The sequence below is a fragment of the Mixophyes fleayi genome, chromosome 2 (genome assembly GCF_038048845.1).
Source record: "Mixophyes fleayi isolate aMixFle1 chromosome 2, aMixFle1.hap1, whole genome shotgun sequence".
In the NCBI taxonomy this organism is placed as follows: Eukaryota; Metazoa; Chordata; class Amphibia; order Anura; family Limnodynastidae; genus Mixophyes; species Mixophyes fleayi.
In genome coordinates, this window is record NC_134403.1 from 310,972,522 (window position 1) to 310,993,908 (window position 21,387).

General features: G+C 42.8%; 1 long non-coding RNA gene across 3 annotated transcripts in view; it reads left to right on the forward strand.

Moving 5' to 3' along the window:
- The window catches only part of LOC142139170 (uncharacterized), a 67,269-nt gene that overhangs the window by 19,078 nt on the left and 26,804 nt on the right, over window positions 1-21,387 (forward strand). For all 3 annotated transcript variants that reach the window (XR_012688171.1, XR_012688169.1, XR_012688170.1), the window contains exon 2: window positions 6,856-6,966. This is a non-coding gene — a long non-coding RNA (uncharacterized LOC142139170). The remainder of the gene's footprint in view (window positions 1-6,855; window positions 6,967-21,387) is intronic.

A 21,387-nucleotide genomic window follows, 5' to 3' on the forward strand; every position in this document is an offset into this window, starting at 1 on the left:
GTTGTACTTTTTGCAGTGAAGTTCCCATCTAAGCTATTTTCATAAAGATTTCAGACAGTCATTAGAGATTGTTCTTCAAGAAAAACTATTTCTGCTGGAACAGCACTTCAACTATCCATTAAACACAGAAAAAAGGAAACCATTATGGACTACAATAAAATGAATATAAAATATGCAAATAGAACTATACTTAGCATGCTTATTATAAAATAATTACAGGAAAGTAATTTAATGCTCATGCAATGTATCCACATCCATGTGTTTCAAATTATGCAAAATCTTGTAGTAGAAACCATTGTATGGAAAGAATACCTTTAATAGCTAATGCAGGGAATAATAGAATATTTCAGAACACAAGGCCTCTAAGATAAATGCTAATAAATGCTTGTGTTACAACTACATAAAAATGCACATATTAGCAGATTTCTGAAAATCAAGATTATAAAGTTCATATCATGTGGTATGTCTTAAGCATACTTACCTACTTTCTTCAGCTCCCTTCCGGGAGCCAGCCAGTGGAGGGGGGCGTGAAGGGGCGGGGTGGCCGAAATCGCGTCATTTCGGACCCGCCCCCTGTGACGTCATGACGCAAATTGCGTCATTTGACAGCGGGGGCGGGGCCAAACGCCGCGATTCACCGGGAATCGCGGCGTTTGGGATCTAATTCTGCCCACTTCACTAGGAAGTGGGGCACTTCCTAGTGAAGTGGGCAGAATTCGGGAGATTGCCACACTCGCCCGGGAGTCCGGGAGACTCTCACAAAATGCGGGAGTCTCCCGGACATTCCGGGAGAGTTGGCAAGTATGGTCTTAAGCAGTTGTATATCTGCATTTTAGGTAGGTTATCAATGTAACTTTCCCATGTGTTCTAAAATGTAGAAGTTTTTTTCTCTCTCTAATGCGGTTTCTAGTTGGTCCATCCAGAGTTAGTAAAAAAAAAAAAAAAGTATTTTTGAATAAAGACAACAATGAAGGTGGATCCATGAATGAGCTGAAGCAGTAATAGCCAGTAGTAACCTCTTCCCTAACCCTCGTCCCTACCTTTGTTATTCTGCACATTCTAGGTAAAGGGGTACAAAATATAGTATATGTTCCTCTGCATAATTTGAAACCTGCAACCAAAAATTTCTGATCAACCATTGTACAGCCTCTATTTGGAACAATTGCGGGAATTGCTTGCAATTGTCTATGGGGAGATATGTGGGAAAATATTAAACATGTTATTATATGTGTTGCCTGGGAGTAGCTTACATGAAACTGAGAGGGCACATAATAGTATTTGTATCAAGAGCGACGGGACATGGCTTATACCTGCATGCACTGTGGCATGATCATCTTGTTTCCATAAAAGATATTGAAATGTAATTGTTTTGTGTTTCGGAGACACGGATACTAGAGTTGAGTTGAAGAAATTATACCATTCAGAATTTGAAACATTCTAATTTGTTCCACATATAGGGCCTGAGTCATTCAGGAACGTATCTGCCTGCTTTGAGCGTATCCTCTACAAAATTGTCCTGTGCATGTGGAGACCCGGCAGAATTTTTGTTTAAAAATAGCTTACTACAGCCTACGTTTTAGGGGAGTGAATGGGTGGATTAACATAGGCAATTTACAGTAAGGGCTTTCCTGTGCAGGGAACATCCAAGTCAGCTCAGTGCGCTGATTTCAGCCATCTTTCCTGCATCTTCTGGACCACAAACTAAAATGGCGTTTTCACTTCAATACTGCACACCCACTGCTCAGGGATGTGGGAAGAGCCCTAGTGCTTTTCAAAAGGGTATAGGATTTCCTGGGGGAGTGGGGAGAGCACTTTGTTTTGTGGACCCCAGCTCCCTAGGAAATCCAACTCTATGCTTACCAGCCTGAGGCTGGTTTGTCATTATGGCAGGGGGACCCCATGCTGTGGGCTGGTTTACCTCATGCTGGTTATCGTAAAATCGAGGGGGCCCCACGCTTACCCCCCTTTTGCGACTACCGACACTAGACTGGTACAAGGGTAAATTTCGTAGAGAGTGGGGTGGGGAGGGCGCTTTTTTTTTTTTTTAAAAATCATTTCTAATCTATTTTGAGGCGCCGCATTTTGACAGGTGTAGTAGAGCAGCGAGTGATTATACATCCGTAGTCAACAAGGAATATATCTTGAGATCTCTTCCTTGTTGACTAAAGCTGTAAGCAGAGACTATTTGCGTGGAGTTTTAATACTCCATGCAGATACTTGCCTTAATGACACAGGCCCATAGTGTTGGACTTGAATAAAGGTGCATAAAAAAATCATATTTCTCTATATCTGGATTAAAAATCTAAGGCTTCAAAAATATGAAAGGGTAGGTTGCCATGCCATCCTGGAAATCTAGAGTGAGTGGAAGTGGAGGGATTTTTTATGTGAATTAAGGCTTGTGTTTGTTGTAAGATTTCCTGGTCATGCTGGTGGAGAAAGTTTATAAGATCAAGACAGTAGGGCAAAACTCCACGCATGTTTCGCTGTAGTGACTGTGTCAAGGCAAATTTTATTTAGTTCAGTGTCACTGGATGTCACAAGGATTGGTACTGACTGCAATAAATACATTAATTTGGGGAAGGAACACATTTTTATCAGGTTTGTCCTGCCTAAGAAAGATAAGGTCTGATAGTTCCAGCCTACATGTTCCCTGAATAAGGCTTTTATTGCCTTTGTTATATTTAAAGAATAGAGATTTATATTTAATTTATTGATTTGTATACCCAAGTAATAGGGATTGTAGCCTATTGTAGGGAAATGTTTCTGCTCCATACCGGACAAGTTATTTTTGGAGTTAAATACATTGCAATGGACTTTTCCATGTTTACAGACAGATACTGTCCCATATTCATTCATTTATTTTCAAAACGCAAGTATTTAGGCTTTGCATACTCCCGAAATCATCAAGGCACGGATCTCAAGGTACGTTGCTCTCAAAGCCATTTACGTAAGGTAAAACTGGTGTGGCGAACCACTGCGTCTGACTGCGGAAGTGTTCCGCTACCGGCTACATAGCACTCGTACGTTTGAGTATGCTAGGCATTTGGATTACTTGTTATAAATAGGATGCTTGAACTTACTTTGCAGGGGTGCTCTTAAGAGCTGATTTTATATCTACCAGGGTTCTGGTTTTATTTGAATCCAGCAATATATTACAGATGAAGGACCCTTGATGTAGGAGACCAATAAAGATGGTCGATGCGTGTGTAAGGGTGTATTTATGGCATTAAAAGTTATGTTTACACTTGTCTCTATTTTAATTCCATGTTTCTTTGGGACACTACAGGTCCCAGCATGGCCTTGCAGCCATGGATTATGCTTGTGCTTGTAGTACTACACGTGCCAGCATGCCCTGATACTTAATGGCAGTGTCAGAATTTGAACCCAAGGCTTCTGCCTCTGTGGACTGCTGCTCTACTGATTTAGCTATTCTGGCTGCTGGACAGTTCCTTGCCTGTATTCTGTGTTCTAGATCAGTTTCAGTGATATCCTGATGTTCCAGCATGCCTTAGCTCCACCCCTTGACTTCCTATAAAGCCTGGCCAGGTTCTGTCTCCAGTGTCTGATTATTGTGCTCTGTGCCTGTGATCTAGCTTCTGCTCCTGCTGCTGTTCCTGATTACCAGCATCTACTACTCGTGTACCGACCTCGGCTTGCCCTCCACTTCGCCTCTGCCTCAACCTTTGGACCTCTCCGCCTTTCTGTGTACCGAACCCGGCTTGTTTGACCTTTCTTACCATCTCACCTCCTGTTAGCCAGCCTTTCTCCCTGCCACTGGGCTCCTATCCTGTCTCCAGACCGTGACAGGCAGCTTCGCCATCCTGGGACCTGTAGTGCACCAGGAGCAAAATACGTTGATGCATTATACTAGTGATATTACACCACACACACACCGCCCAGAAGTGTGGGAAGGGCCATAGTGCTTTCAGCATGTTTTGAAGGGCAACAACTCCCAAAGGAATGCAGCCGTGTGCTGACTACTGTGGGGTTGGTTGCCCACATGCAACAGATTCCCTGCTATAGTGCCACTAGCCCAGGCAGGCAAATCCTAGTGCTGGTATTAGTGAAATTAGGGTGAACTCTTGCTATTTGGCCTCCCATTTTTGCTAGTTCCTGTCTAGGGTGGTAGCACTATAGTTAGTTAAGCTGTTTTGGGGAGCCCACATGTTTTTGGTCTGTTAGAATAAATTTTGAAACATTAGCTGATTTTCTAAAGGTTATTTCTGTCTTACACTTGCATAGAGACAGCCAGATAATGGTAACTTACACTGTGAAATTTCCAATTTCACACATAGACAATTGAGTGGCTAAAAAGCCACTCCTCTACACCACTTACAGATGGACTTGACCTACACCGTTTATATTAATCACAAAGTGAATCAGAAACTTGACTATTACATAGCAGGCCTTTTACTTTGTGAAATGATGGCTTTTACCAGCCGTATTGTATTGTAATGTTCCACATCTAACAGTGTTTGTAAAATAAAAACAATTGCGATTAATATAAAACTCGCATCTACGAATCTTTGCTCTCAAATTTGCTAGGAGCTTGGGCTATCTCCTCTGCAGGTTGCTCAACCTCCGCTGGAGCTGTACCACAGTACGCCTGTGGTTCAACTGTAGCTGCAGGTGCCTGCAGACGGCCATGTATGCCCTCAATTTGTCTCCATTACTAATGTATTGACCTCTAGGCCGGTACAAATTTTCAATAGCTGTGGTGAATACCCATAACTCAGCATGGGCGACCAGGGCACCCCTCATGTTTGCAAGTGAATGTCTCTAATATTCTTTGCACCGATTGGTTCTCAGTACACGTATGGGTGTAGGCACATCACTCATGGATCCCTTCAATATCATATGTAAGATGTCTTGCCTCACCTGTCAATTATTCTCCATCATCAACCATATCTAGACAATTAGAGGCGTGACAACGCCTATAGATTCATACATCGAACGCACCTGCATGCCCTATATAAGAGCTGGTGAGACAATCATTCAACCATGCCATTTTGTGAGATCATCACATTTTATGAAGTGCAATATTTTGGCGACTAAATCAGAAGTTTATATTTGAAACCACTGGTGAGTACAATGACGTATGCCAGACACAGGGCATTTAAGTATTGTTACTAATGACTATCTTTTTGCTTCTCGTTAGACAAAAAAAATGTCTGACCATGAACAGCCAGGCCAGAGCCAGGTCTCAGGCTCCTCTGCTTCAGTCTCGAAGCAGAGACAGCCCAATTTTACCTTACAGGAGGTGGAGGTTTTGGTCCAGCTGGTGGTGGAGAGGCTGCACTCCACTACCCGACAGCTCTCCCCCCCCAGCTATATCATGTGTTAAACATTAATGTATTCATTGTAATCAACTAATTCATTTATTATCTGCAACCCTAGTACAGGTCATGGTGTTCAAAATACTTAAAAGATTTTATAAGCTATAAATGTGTTTTGTTTTTGGAAAGGCTCATTGTTGAAATTTGTATTTTCATTACTTGTGGAAAAATCTTCTTAAAAAATTATGCATATCCTTTTTTTGTTCTTGGATGGTTGGGAGAAGTTTACAAGTGTAAGTGCGAATGTAAATGTGTGTTATTAATCTGTGCGATTCCGTCATTACACATGGCGTACTAATTTCAATTGCATGGTAAAACAATATTAATCAATTTAGCTTACTTCATCCAATTATTTGACTTCCACAGGCCACCCTTTGGTAGTGCACAAAACTATCACCTTAAAATTGTATTGCAGGATCTCAGTAGAATGTTTCATTTTCTGTGATATCTGTCTCACTAATATCATCACACTGTTGTTGGATATCAGTCAGGTTACCATAAAAGAGTCACAATTCCTGAATTTTTTTCTTTCTCGGTAACATGTACCTTTGGAGCTCGTAGTTAACCTTTTTGTATGCCCTTCATCCACATATGTAACACATTATCTGGAAAGATAGAATATTATATATTGATGTAACATTTTATTGTACCTTCTAATAAAGTCCCTCATGCCTAGTATGCCCATCGGTCCAAAGCATGTCTTAGTTTATATGACATTTAAACAATACATTTTCACACATAACACCATCTTACATCTGTTAACAATCTCATTTATGATATCTGTAGAGGGGTTTCTAGGGTGATTATGGGGTTTTAGTCTCCTTAATAATCTGGCAAACGTATGGATGATCATTTAATACCGTTACATATGACTTAACGTCAACCCACTTCTCGCCAAGGTACTTGGGATTTAATCCCAGTGGATATATAATATATATATATATATATTTTTATATATATATATATATATATATATATATATATATATATATCTACTATATAAATGCCTAGTGGCGTGTGTGGAAAAAAAAACCAAGCTGCAGCACCACCTGCTGGGCAGAGTTATACACTGACCTATATATTTCTTGAAGGAGAAGTGACAGTTGGGAGTGGTTGGTGGTTGCCGGGGGTGACAGTGGGGAGTTTTTAACACCTTAAGTAGCTTGATGAAGGATGCGGCGATGAAGATGAAGGATGAGGTGATGGAGAAAAATGATGAGGTGGTGACATGTGGACAAAACCACGTTAAAAAAGGGCGCTTGCGTCGGGAAGTAACGCTCTTTCCCTGAGGAGGCCTGGGCTAGGCCCGAATGCATGACAAGAACCTTTTTAACACCTTAAGTAGCTTGATTTGACTAGAATGCATGAGTATCATGCACGGGTTAACTTGAGTGTATATATATATATATATATATATATATATATATATATATATATATATATATAAAATTTGTAACTAATAAATCAGAGCTAATTGTACACGCAGAACTTGCAGTGTCTTTTATTCTCTCACTTACAGGTGAACAATCTGATTTAGATTCGATAGGATTGCAGGTCCCACAGAGATTGCTGACCAAGGACAGACAGAACTGAAGGTCACACTGGACACAGGACTCTGAATATAACCCGGGTGAGTAGTTTTCTACTCATCAGGCTCCTCTGTTTAGAGCTTCCTCATGTCTGTCTAAGGTATCAGGCATGCAGATCTGTAAGTCTGATTTATACAGTAATTACTAACTCAATTTGTTTACTGCAATTGTATTGGTAATTAGATTTCTGAAAGACGAGTGAATTTTTAGGGCATGTGTGACACCAACACCATTCCCAGAAATATATCAAGGTAGATGAATTTCGCAGACCTTCGTCCCAGATACTGTCAGGCTATTCTGCACAGGGGCATCTAGTGTAAGGAGCCCACAGAACGGGACATCCACTATTAGGACAACCCACAGAAACTAGATCAGAGTCTCTATTGGGACTCAACAGTACTGTCAATATGGGGGAATATAGACAGTAAGCAGATAGATAACAGAAGCTTCCCCATAGAAATGATGTGCAAAGATTTTAATAAATGGGGGAGTAGAAGGTCTGCAAGTAATTTTTCAAGAAAGCAGGGATAGCCAAAGAATAAATTGATATGTATTGAGTGGATATGCTAAATATATCAGTAGCTGAATGATATAATGACTAAAATAATGAATCAAGTAGGTTGAGTACTATAAATGTATGTTTGATACTGCGCAGCTGAAAAGGTGAAATGTGCCCCTCCCTTATTCTGTGTAAAAGATTTCAGTGTGTTGAGATAAGGGCTCTGTATTTTGTTATCTGGCAATGTATGTAACATTGATAAAAAGGTTCTTCGAGTATGCTTCAATAATTCAAGCGTAACTAAAATGTGGTGGGTGGTAATAACATGTTGACTTGTATTTAGTCTAATGCTGGGACTTGTAGTCGGCTGGAATATATCGGTTAATTTTTCTTCCTCTGTATGTGAGTTTTGTCTCCATCTTACTGTGTGTGAGGGAGATCCGTGTTTGTCTGTCTTGACCGTTGTCAGGCGCCGTCTCTGCACTGACACTTGGTGCAGGAGACTGACGCCTGCACCTCATCAGCAACCCCGTCTTGTTGCCTAGCAGCGGGACGCTATCTCTGCTCACCTGTCTGCAGCCAGCATTTCTTACCGCCAAAATCTCCCTTACCCAATCAGGAGGCACCTTAATGTATATAAAGCAGCCTCTGACACATGTCTAGTGCCTGAGTATTTGGTCTTCAGCCTTGCTCCTTTGGTTCCTGATTCTGGCTTAGAGTGATATTTGGTATTGACCTGGCTTCTTGACCATTCACCTGCTTCTGATTTGGCTATATCTGTTCCTCTGGTTTTGACCCGGCTTGCTGACTACTCTTCCATCCTGCCTCCTGGTGGGCTCACCGCTGCCTCAATTGTTACCTCGCCAGCTGACTGATACTGAGGGTCGCGACCTGCACGTCCCTTGCAGCGAAGTCCATACTATCAGACGCCGTCCCTGCGCCTCCTCATTATGCAGGGACGAGCGCCTGCTTCCGGCCGTGCGCCCCATTGCTAAGCAACGGGAACGCTTCTTACGGCGGTGTGGGGCGCATGTGCACCCGTCGCCGTAGCAACGGGACGCGTTCTGGGACTTCCTGTCGGCGGTCAGCGCGACTGACCGCCGAATCACTGCCCACCAATGAGGAGCAGACACTTCCTATAAATACCTGGCTCTGACACCATTAGGGTGCCAGAGCAACTAGTTATCTAGTCTCCAGCGTTCCTGTTATATATACATATACCTTCATTACCTGTTTGATACCTGTTACCGACCCGGCTCTCTCTCTGACCTCGCTCCCTTGATCTCCCTGTTGTCCTGCCTTGTACTCTCCGGTTTTGGCCTCGGCCTGCTGACTCCTCTTCGTCTCCTGAATCTGTACCTTTATTGCCTGCTTGGTTCCAGACCCTGCCTGTACGACCACGAATATCTCCGTCATCTCGCAAGTAGCTACCTGGGAGGGCCAAACCTCCTTGCGGGGGTCCCTGGTGAATACCGGCGGCGTGTTAGACTCTGCGCCTCCTTGTGTAGTTGTGCCAATACTTGCAGGTGTAAATACCTCATTTGTGACAGCTTGCTCTGGCCATGTCAACTGAGACATCCAACGAACCTTCTACTCAAGACCTCCTACTTCACTTGGCTCACAGAGTTGAAAAACAGGAGTCTGAGCAGGCGCAGCTGCTTCAATGTATTCAAGGAGTCGCTGCACGCCTCGAGTCCCTTCAGGCCTTTGTGACATCTGCTCAAATCATTCCCGTGGCAACCTCGGCTGCTGCAGCAACCTCATCCACTCCTGCCGTGGCTTCCACCGTTGCATTGAAACTTTCCCCGCCGGATAAGTTTGACGGAGAGCCCAAAAGATGTAGAGGATTTCTAAATCAGTGTCTTATCCACTTCGAGTGTAATCCAGCATCCTTTCCCTCGGAACGCATAAAAGTGGCCTTCATTATATCCTTATTGTCCGGACAAGCTCTAGCCTGGGCCTCTCCCCTGTGGGAACGGAATGACCCAATGCTATCTAACGCCTTTAACTTTATCGAGGCCTTTCGGAAGGTCTTTGATGAGCCCGGTCGTATCTCTTCTGCTGCCTCCAGTCTCTTAGCCCTCCGCCAGGGATCTCTGACAGTCGGTCAGTACGCTATTCAGTTCCGCACCTTGTCCTCTGAGCTCGCTTGGAACAATGAAGCTTTGGTAGCGACATTTTGGCAAGGGTTGACAGACCGAGTCAAAGACGAGTTAACCTCACGGGAGCTTCCGACAGATCTGGATTCCCTGATCTCCCTATGCAATCGCATAGATCTACGTTTCCGAGAGCGTACCCAGGAACGTTCAGCCACCAGACGGACCTCCACTCGCCTTGCTCCCCTGTTCCAGAACCCGGTACCTCAGGAGGAGCCAATGCAAATTGGCCGGTCCCGGCTTACCCTTGAGGAACGTCAGCGACGCTTCAAGCAAAACCTTTGCTTATATTGCGGGGATCCTGGTCATACCTTATCTGCTTGCATCAAAAGACTGGGAAACGCCTCCTCCTAGTCGGTGGCAGGGAGGCCGACTTAGGAGTTGGGGTTACTACTCCCTACACCGTTTCTGGCACTGATTGCCTCATGCCCATCTCCTTGGACACACCTGTCGGCCCCTTCGAGACCTTAGCCTTTGTGGACTCCGGCTCTGCCGGGAATTTCATCTCTGCAACTCTGGCATCGCAACTCCAATTAATTACACAAAAATTGCCTCAGCCGTTATTTCTCACCGCGGTGGATGGGAATCGGATCTCCAACGGGTCAGTTTCCCATATCTGCTCTCCTATCCAGTTGATGGTAGGGGTACTACATTCTGAAGTCATCGAGTTCCTGGTTCTCCCTCGCTCTTTTAAAACAGTCATTCTAGGATTACCTTGACTTAAGCTTCACTCACCCCAATTTGATTGGAATCGTGCGATGGTCACCTCTTGGGGCCCACAATGTTTCAAGTCCTGCCTCTCTGGCCTGAAACCTGGCCATTCCTCTCTTCCTTGTCGTCTGACATCTCCTCAGATTGAACTACCATCTGCATATCTCTCCTACCAAGATGTATTCTGCAAGGCCGCTGCCGAGGCTCTACCTCCTCACCGTCCCTGGGATTGCTCCATTGAATTATTACCAGATAAACCTCTCCCTAAAGGCAGAATCTATCCATTATCTCTTCCCGAGAACTCTGCTATGGCTACTTATATATCTGAGAACCTACAGCGTGGATTCATTAGGAAGTCCACTTCCCCCGCGGGCGCGGGATCTTTCTTTGTTAAGAAAAAAGGCTCCTTACGGCCTTGTATTGATTACCGGCGACTGAATGCCATCACCGTTAAGAACAGATACTCGTTGCCACTCATCTCTGAACTGTTTGAAAGGATCGCAGGATCAAAGATCTTCACTAAACTAGATCTGCGGGGGGCATATAACCTCATTCGTATACGCTCTGGGGACAAGTGGAAGACCGCGTTCTGCACCAAAGAGGGTCACTTCGAGTATCTAGTGATGCCTTTCGGATTGTGCAACGCTCCTGCTGTTTTTCAGTCCTTTATTATCTAAATTTTTCAAGACCTCCTCTATGTTTCTGTATTAGCTTACCTAGATGACATCTTAATCTTCTCCTCAGACTTGGCCAGTCATCGTGGTCATGTAAGGGAGGTCCTCTCTCGTTTACGAGCAAACAAGCTCTATTGCAAACTCGAGAAATGTGTTTTTGAGATGCCACAGATTCCTTTCCTGGGCTACATAGTATCGGGGGCTGGTCTGCAGATGTATCCTGTGAAGTTATCCGCAATTCTCAAGTGGCCTAGACTTATGGGACTGAAAGCTATTCAGAGATTTATTGGCTTCGCCAACTATTACCGGCAGTTCATACCGCAATTTTCCTCCATCATCACGCCTATTACCGCTCTGACCAGAAAATCAGCTAATCCCTAGGTTTGGTCTCCGGAGGCTGTCACCGCCTTTGAAGTCCTTAAGAAAGCCTTCTCATCTGCTTCTGTGCTTGCTTAATCTAATCAAAACAGACCATTCCTAGTCGAAGTTGATGCATCTTCTGTTGGTGTCAGGGCAGTTCTGTCACAAGAGGCTATTTCTGGGAAACTATTACCTTGTGGGTTCTTCTCTAGGAGGTTTTCTCCCTCTGAGTCCAACTACGGCATTGGAGATAAAGAGTTACTTGCAGTAAAGTCTGCACTTGAGGAATGGCGTCATCTTCTGGAGGGTGCTCTCTACCCGGTTACGGTTCTTACTGATCACAAGAACCTCATCTACCTTCGGGATGCCCGATGTCTAAATCCCCGTCAAGCCAGATGGTCCTCATTTTTTGCCCGGTTTAATCTAAAACTCACCTACCGTGCTGGTTCTCTGAATTCCAAGGCCGATGCTCTTTCTCGTTCCTTTGACATCTCTGACACTCCACCCTCAGTAGAACCTCCACCAGTCTTAGAACCTTCATGTATTGTGGCTATCACTCGTACACCTCCTGCCGGTTGTTCCTTCCTGGAGCCACACATACGCTTGAAGGCACTCCGTTGGGCACATGCCTCAAAATTCGCTGGTCATGCCGGTACAGAGAAGACCCTCTCGCTGCTTTCTCAACATTACTGGTGGCCCACTGTCCGTACAGATGTTGGGGAGTTTGTAGCCTTATGCACTACTTGTGCTCAGAATAAAGTACCTAGGCAACTTTCCGCAGGACTGTTACAACCTCTCCCAATTCCTGATCTTCCATGGTCTAGCATCTCAATGGACTTCATCACTGATTTGCCACCCAGCAATGGCTGCAACACTATTTGGGTCACTGTGGACAGATTTTCCAAGATGGCCCATTTCGTTCCACTAAAGGGTCTTCCAACTGCATCTAAACTAGCACAAATCTTTAATAAAGAGATCTTTCGCCTCCACGGTTGTCCTCAGGAAATAATCTCTGACCGTGGCGTCCAGTTTATTTCTCACTTCTGGAGAGCCTTCTGCAAAGATCTAGGTATTGGTCTTAAATTCTCCTCTGGGTATCACCCACAGACCAACGGCCAGACGGAGCGAGTAAATCAAGACTTAGAATTATTTCTTCGTTGCTTTTCCTCACACAACCAGTCCAATTGGAGTCTTCTGCTGCCTTGGGCTGAATTTGCAAACAACAACCAAAGTCATTCTTCTTCTGGATATTCTCCCTTCTTCCCTGTGTATGGGACCCATCCTATTCTTCCCTCGTTTTCCTCCCCACCCTCCGCAGTTCCTGCCACCCATGCCATGACTCAAGATATGGCTAAGCTATGGATTTCCACGAAGCAGAATCTTCTAAGATCTGGACGTCAGTATAAGTCCTCCGCTGACCACCATAGAAGACTGGTGCTGGTTCTCCAGGTTGGGGACAAGGTGTGGTTGTCCACTCGGAATCTGAAACTACGGGTTCACTCCATGAAACTTGCACCTCGCTTTATTGGACCTTTTTCGGTGACTCAAGTAATTAATCCAGTTACTGTCAGACTCCAACTCCCTGCTGCGCTGAAGATTCACAACACCTTCCATATCTCCCTCCTTAAACCTTTGGTACTCAACAAATTTCATCATACCACTTCTGTTCCTCAAGCCATTCCAACTGCTATGGGCGATGAATATGAGGTTAGTCAAGTCCTTGCTGAACGTAAAATCCGAGGACGTTATCAGTACCTGGTACACTGGAGGGTTTCGGACCGGAGGAGAGGTCTTGGGTTTTTAAGGAAGATCTGCATGCCCCAAAACTGTTAGCCGTCTTCCTTAAGTGACGCCTTAGACCCAATGTTTTCCCCAATTGTGAGGAGGGTGGTACTATCAGACGCCGTCCCTGCGCCTCCTTATTATGCAGGGACGAGCAGGTATCATCAATTCCACCTAGTGATTCTGACAACCGTTTTACAAGAGACATGTTTCAAGGTCGGCAAAGTTGTATATTTGTAAATGTAATGCCTGCATTGCTTAATTTTAAGTTTTTGAAGAGATTCAAAAGAACTTTTAAAATCTTTGGTCCATCACTGCACGATTCAGTGGACGGACAAGTCTGTAAATAATGTACAGATCGTGTCAGAATAAAACGGTGACCTTTATCTGGCTGGGGTCCAACAAGCCGTTTCTGTATTTTAACAAAATAATTTTGTTTCTGAAGTTGAGAAATATAGCTTTCTCTTTAATGAAGTTGAGAATTGTGGAAGGGAGCTTTTACATGCAGATATTACAAGCGGTTTTAATCTGTGTGAAAATGGCGCTGATGAATGTTCTCAGAAATCAGGAGCGTTTGTTATGCCCATAATGAAATGTTACAAGATAAAATGCTGTCTGTGAGCGAGACTTGTTTAAGTGAATATATTTGTACTTTCGAAACGGAAATCACAGAATCTGGAAATGTGTGAATATTTGGTGATGGGAGATTTTGTTGAGAAAATGTTGAGTGATTTGCAGCCACAATGCGAGGTGTCTAATGAGAGTGTCAGGATTTCCCAGGTATGACCACGGAGAGAGCGTAAGTGGTTAAATTGGCTTTATTAAGAGCACAAATAACAGTCCACCATGGATTGTGGCACAGATATACAGAAATGGAAAGACCGAGCAACAGTTCAATGGGAACAACAATATAGAAGACTTAACAGATCCGTAGATGGTATTCAGTGCAGCAGGTGTAGAGAGAGCAACAATAGCAGATCTTGGAATAGCGGTGCACTGCAACGATGGGTAAGTCTCACAAAGGAAGTCCAGTCCTGATGAGAGACCTGAACTCACAGAACTTGGTAATGCAGACAGTAGATGACAACTTGGTAATGCAGACAGTAGCTGACAACTTGGTAATGCAGACAGTAGCTGACAACTTGGTAATGCAGACAGTAGCTGACAACTTGGTAATGCAGATAGTAGCTAACAACTTGGTAATGCAGACAGTAGCTGACAACTTGGTAATGCAGACTGGAGCTGAGCACATGGAAATGCAGACTGGAGCTGAGCACATGGAAATGCTCACAGGAACAAAGAACATGGAAATGCTCACAGGAGTGACCTGATGATCTGGCCCAGACTGTTTGAAGCAGGCAGGTTTGTATAGGCCTCATGCAGCTAAAACCACTCCCAGTGATCAAGGAAAATAATCAAAGTAGCACAGTGGCCCCTTTGGTGGGCAGTGGTACTACAAGTAGAATACATAACAAATCCAATAAAGTCACTGCAGAATACAAATCGTGACAGAGAGTACTCAGATTTATGAGAGAAGCAGTGTTGCTTTCAAAATGGCTTAATGCCTGAAACCTTTAGAGAGGACTGTTTGTATTGAATGTTTGTAAACCCGGAAAACATATTAGTCATTCAAGGGGGCTGTACTAGATGATGACAAAGGAGTGGCTTTGAACACTCGCTCAGGTCACGTCACTTTTTATGGCATGGAATGCATAGCGTCACAGTTAATATACACAGAGAAACATGCAAACAAGTGTCTTATTAGCAGCTGTCCGCTGAACAAAAATATTCACTGGTTACCTGATAATGGACAAGCGTGTTACATGCAATAACACACACTGGTTGGGAAATGTGAATTAATGAGTTACTGTAATTGTTTGTACATAAATGAAAAAGCCTTAAGACTTTATGAGCTATTATCTGCTCCTGCATTAGCACTTCTGGATGATAGCAAGCTATTTACACTCTACTACGAGCAGAACCAAATGTTTAACCAATTTTAAGCTGAAGTAACTTCAGCGCCAGCACTGGCTTTGGCAGATTATGACAAGCTTTTCATATAATTATGTCATGAAGTCAGTGCACATGCACAAGGAGTACTGACAAAGATACACGGTCGCAAGCTAAGGTCACTTGCATACTACTCTGCATAATTAAACCCAATCATACGAGCAGCACCCACCTACGTAAAAGCTCCAGCTGCTGTAGTGCTTGAAAAGAGTATAGATGTTGTGCTAAGACACCTAGTAACCCTAATGGTGCCACATGCAGTGATTTTAAACCAAGCACAACCAAATTGCACAAAACATTTGTCACCAGCCAGACTTGCTAATATGAAGTAGCATTATTTTTGCATGTTTCAAAAGATGGGAGGACACATGTCAGGGTTCCCCTAGCGGGGGAATCCCATTTTGAAAAAGATGAAAAAATATACACATAATTTTTCTGAATATGATTGTGTAGAACTAATTAGACAAGTATCTTTGGTTTTATCTGACATTAAAGATACACTGCTACCAAATGCAGACATCTCACACTACTACATAGATGGTGTTCCTTATGCAGGGTCTGCTGTAACCACACACAGAAATAGTGATTCAAAAGACTCTACTGAGTTACATGTTAGCTCAAGAAGCTGAACTGAAGGCCCTGACACTTGCCTGTATATTTGCAGAAGGACAAAGAGTAAACATTTACACTGAATCAAATTATGCGTTTGGAATTGCACATGATTATGACTATATAGAAAAGTAGGGACTTTATGAATTCAGCGAGCAAACCAGTCAACATGCTGAACATATCAGGGCACTGTTCACTGCATTCCAGCTGCCCTCCAAACTGTCAGTGATGAAGGTGAAGGCACACACAGAGACACTACCCCCGAAGCTAAGGGAAATCGACTGGTAGACCAGGCCGCACAAGAAGCCGCCATAGCCCAGTACCCCAAGGGGAGTCTATTTACATGGTGACCTCTGAAATTATAGAAACAACTAACTGAAATGCATGGTCAAGTGTTCTCTTCCATTCCAGGATCAAATTTTGATGCAGGTACCCATAAACTATAAACAGGGGACTGGGTGGTCGTGAAAAAGTACGTCTGGAAGAGTCTTGAACCCAGATACGAGAGTCCTTTCCAGGTCTTATTGTCAACTCCCATGGTAGTGGAAGTACAGGGAAACGACACCTGGATACATGCATCCCACTGCAAGATCTTCAGACAAGGGAAGTCTGAGTTAAAATTTGTTTTACAAGTTATTTAAAGGTTCAAGGGACACCAGAGAGTGATGTTCATTGATATTAGCAGGAGTAATATTGATTGCACGTTCTTTTCCTTTGCTGTAGGCTGTAGATGTGTACTAGTCTACAAAGGAAAGCCAGATCTGGAAGAACCAGGCTTACGCCAATAGTAATGTAGAGATCATTATACATAATGAGAAAAATTCTAATATGAAAGTTTAACCCAACCAAATAACGAAAAGAGCAAACTATGACTGTAGGGGTTTATACCCAATACAGGAATGTATTTGTGAGTATTGTGACCCAACACATTACATTTACACAAGACAATAGGTTAATATTGGACTACCTGACAGCTTAGCCTGGAGGGTACAGCCTGACCCCAAATATTCAAATTGAAGTCCAGATGACCCAAGGAAAAATAATTGAACACTTACAAAAAATAAGACATGAACTTGAAATATACATTTTTAAAGGAGCACACTGGAGATGCTTATCTAGAAGGATAGTTTTCATGGCTGTACCTGGCCGATTGGTTCAAGGGTATAAGAGGATGGGTATCAGGTTTTATACATGTTGTACTTCAAGGACTGTTACCAATCCTTATTATTATATATATATATATATATATATATATATATATATATATATATATATATATATATATATATATATATGTGTGTATGTATATATATATATATATATATATATATATACACACTAATAAAACTTATGCTTACAGCACAATGGACAGTCCCTTCTATTGTGTAATAAGTGACATATAGCTGAGCACCCTGTATATTTCTGCCTTGATGACGTCACGCCCGGCAGTCAGTGAGGAGCACCGCAGCCAGGACAAAGCCAGAAGAAAGAAGAGAAGACAGAAGAGAAGAGAAGAAAAGAAAGAAGCTAACAAAAGGTAAGTTAAGAAACGGAGAGGCAAGGGGAGGAAAACAGAAAGGGACAGTGCTATAAAGAAGAGGGAGCAAATTAACAGGTAGAGAGAGGCACAGAGTAAAAGAAAAAGGGGAGAGAGGCTGAGAGTAAAAAAAAAAAAGGGGAGAGAAGCACAGATTAAAAAAAAAAAAGGGAGAGAAGCACAGATTAAAAATAGAAGGGGAGAGAAGCACAGATTAAAAATAGAAGGGGAGAGAAGCACAGATTAAAAATAGAAGGGGAGAGAAGCACAGATTAAAGATAAAAGGGGGGGAGAGAAGTACAGATTAAAAATAAAAGGGGAGAGAAGCACAGATTAAAAATAAAAGGGGAGAGAAGCACAGATTAAAAAAAAAAGGGAGAGAAGCACAGATTTAAAAAAAAGGGGAGAGGCACAGAGTGAAAAAGAAGGGGCAGAGAGGCTGAGAGTAAAAAAAAACTGGGGGGAGAGACACAGAGTAAAAGAAAAAGGGGAGAGAGGCTGAGAGTAAAAAAAAAAGAGGGAGAGAGGCACAGATTAAACTAAAAGGGTAGAGAAGCACAGATAAAAAAAAGGGGAGAGGCACAGAGTGAAAAAGAAGGGAAAGCAGCATGGAGGGCGCAGTGTAGTTGTGATGAAGGGGCACAGTATTGTGTGTGTGATGGCACAGGGGGCTTGTTGCAATGTAGTGTGTGTGAGGTAGGTGGTGGCTAATTAATGGGCGCTATTTTGTTTGTAGGGTGATGGTGAAGCAATTTAATAGTGGGGACTATTTAAGATGGGGTGGTTTGGGGGCTATTGAATATGGGGGTGAGTTTGGGGAGAATGAGGTCTATTTATTAAATGTGACTATGAATTATTTAATGGCAGTGATGGTTGCGGGAAATAGGTATTGCTGTTTGCAGGAAGGGAATAGGTTTATTTGTTAAATGTAAATACTATTATTTTAATGTTGGGGCTGGAGGAAGGCCTAATTATTAATCGTGGGTGCTATTGATTTAACGCCGGGGATGGCTGTAATTTTCTAAATGTAGCCATTTTTTTCCAAATAGGTCCTTCAACATTCCAGGATCCAGACAAGCCGCAACTAAAGAAACCAGCAGCCACAGGTGGAGAAAGTGAGAAGAACAGGTAGGAGAGAGCAGCACAGTCTGTCAAATGTTGTGATTCTAGTAGGGACAATGCCAATTTTTGGTGAGTGTTGTGCCCAATGTAAGGTGCAGGCCAAGACTGAACTCTTGTGTACACACTGCATTCTTTGTATACTACACTGTGATGCTAGATGTTCTGAAACTCAGGAGTGCTTGGACATATGTGACGCTCTAGCAAATTGAGAGCCTAGTGATTTTGATGTGTTAGCCACACCCCAATGGTGCATTTGCCATGCCCCCAAATGCATGACCACACCTCCGAAAAATTTTGCGCCGCTATGAGGTGGCACACATTTTTTTAACATACTCGACTATAAGGGGGGTCCATGAATTTGTTGTACCAGGGCCCTGAATTCCTCTTGGCAGCCCTTCTGACACTTAACAATGGAGCTCTCCTTTTTGTGTGTAACCTATATAACACCATACAATTTGACTGCAAATTCAGAAGACCAAGCCTGCCAGCCCTAATATTTGTATTTCAGCACTGACAATTAGCAATAGAGCAATGGAGCTCTCCTCTTTGTGTGTAACCTATATAACACCGTACAATTTGACTGCAAATTCAGAAGACCAAGTCTGTCAGCCCTAGTATTTGTATTTCAGCACTGACAATTAGCAGTGGAGCAATGGAGCTTTTCTCTTTGTGTGTTACCTACATAACACCGTATAATGTGACTGCAGATTTACACCAAGCTTGCCAGCCCTAGTATTTGTATTTAGGCAATGTCTCTCCTTTTTGTGTGTTACCTATATAACACTGTACATTATGGGACTGCAGATTTAGAAGACCAAGCCTGCCAGACCTGTTAATTCTATTTCAGCAATGACAATTAGCGATGGAGCAATGGAGCTCTCCTGAATGTCACTGTAGCCTTTGAAGAACACTGCTACCCCCTCCTCTTTCTATTCTACCTATGACACTGCCCAACTGCTCAACAGACTACCAAGAACTGTGCTACCCCTTCTGTGTCCCTCTCTGAAATGGCGCTGGATCGCCGTGGAGAGCGGTACTTCTAGAATCCAAAAATCTCGAGATCCGACGACGTAACAATGTCGTTTTGTCTCGCTTTCAATTCCAAGGGCACAGGAAAATACAGAGCTGGCTCGACTCTGTACTCGGATCTCCTAAGTTCGGGAGTGTTCTGTTCTCAGGGAACCATGCCTGAGCATCTCTAATTTTTATGTAACAGGCATGCATTAGAAAGGGTCTGTATAAGCTGTACTTTGCCTAAAAACAGAGCAAGTATTATATATACGATATCAACAGGCCCGGCGCTCCCATTAGGCAACCTTAGGCAGTTGCCTAGGGCGCCGGCACCCCGCCGCCGCTGTTTTTCAGTGTCCGCGGCGCATCTCACACATGATCACTGACGTCAGGGCGCCGAGAACCCTACCACCGACCCTGGATATCAAGGCGTTTTGAGAATTTCCCATGGAAGTGTAGAGAATAACTTGGTTCTATACTTTGTCTGTAACATACATAAAGAAAATCACAATTTATGGTATCCAATGCATGCTCAGTTCATAGAGTAAAGTGTGAATTGACCAATGCACAAAAACATTTAGGGCTGTAATATGCACATATGGACATACAATAAAATACTCAGTCTGTTCAGCTAACAGGCTAAGACAACATTGATACAATCTATAACTTCCTGTTTAAATGATGGCTGCACTTGCAATGTTTGTTTTGGATTTTTTTAGATGCATGAATAGCAGATGTTAAATTAGTTGGTTAGACAGGTCACACAGTACATAAAACATATCTGAAACTACTGTTGATCAAAGCTACTGGTAGGGCAAACATAGAATGGATTAATAATTTTTATTTGACGAGTTATATGTGTTGAAATATTATTGAATGTAGCTTTTGCAAACCCTTTGTGAAATGGTTAGAAAAATTCTCGTTCTGCAGTTTACTCATTTACCCTTTCTAGTGGCAAATTTCAGATAATTACAGATGTTCAAATCTGAAAACGGATTTTATAATTTTAACAATATATATATAAATATATATATATACATATATATATATATATATATATATATATATATATATATATACCATACTTGCCTACTTCCAGTAGGCTACGTCCGGGAGAGGGGCACGACTAGAGGCAGGAGGGGGCGGGGTGCCTTGAATCGCGTCATTTTGGCCCCCGCCTCCTCGAGTAAAATGACGCGATTTTGGGTGAATCGCGTCATTTTAGTAAGTTAAATTCGGGATGCGGGAGAAATGCCAGCTCGCCCGGGAGTCCGGAATTTCGGGAGTCTCCCGGACTTTCCGGGAGAGTTGGCAAGTATGATATATACTGTAAAATGCCCATTTTTTCACAATTTTATCAATTTAATTTTATGTGTTGCTTTTTTATTTTGTTTTTCTGTGCAGAAATATTACCATATACTAACCTTGATATAAAACTGTGTTATAATTACAGCAGCATTTAAATGCTTTTTTTTACTAGTTTGCAATCAATGCTTGAGCTGGAGTTTACTTTGTGATGTAAAAAGTAATCATAATTGAAACAGAGCTGAAAGAACAGTTATAAAAAACAGCGGCAAATAAATACTGTACAAAGAATAGTTCAACAGAAGATGAACAGCAAAATTCCCTACAGTTATAAACACTGTTCTGACGGGTTTCATAGCTCTAGAGGGAGGTGTGGAGTCAAATGCATCTTCTCCAAAGATAAACAAAGCGGTGGATTCCGCGCTCCCTGCACAAATGTGTACGTAGGCTGCCTATAGGGTCGTGAAAATGAGGGGTGGGCTACATCCCTCCATGGTATATGTTAAAAACAGATTTTCCCAAAAGCGCCAAAATATATGTATACTGTAAGCACAAATTTAATCACAGTAGAGTTGTCCAACATACGTGATCAGTGTACTGATATAAGGTAACAATATCATACCACACATATATATACACAGCAAGTGCTGTAAAGACAAATATGTTAGCATAAATATAGCCACTGT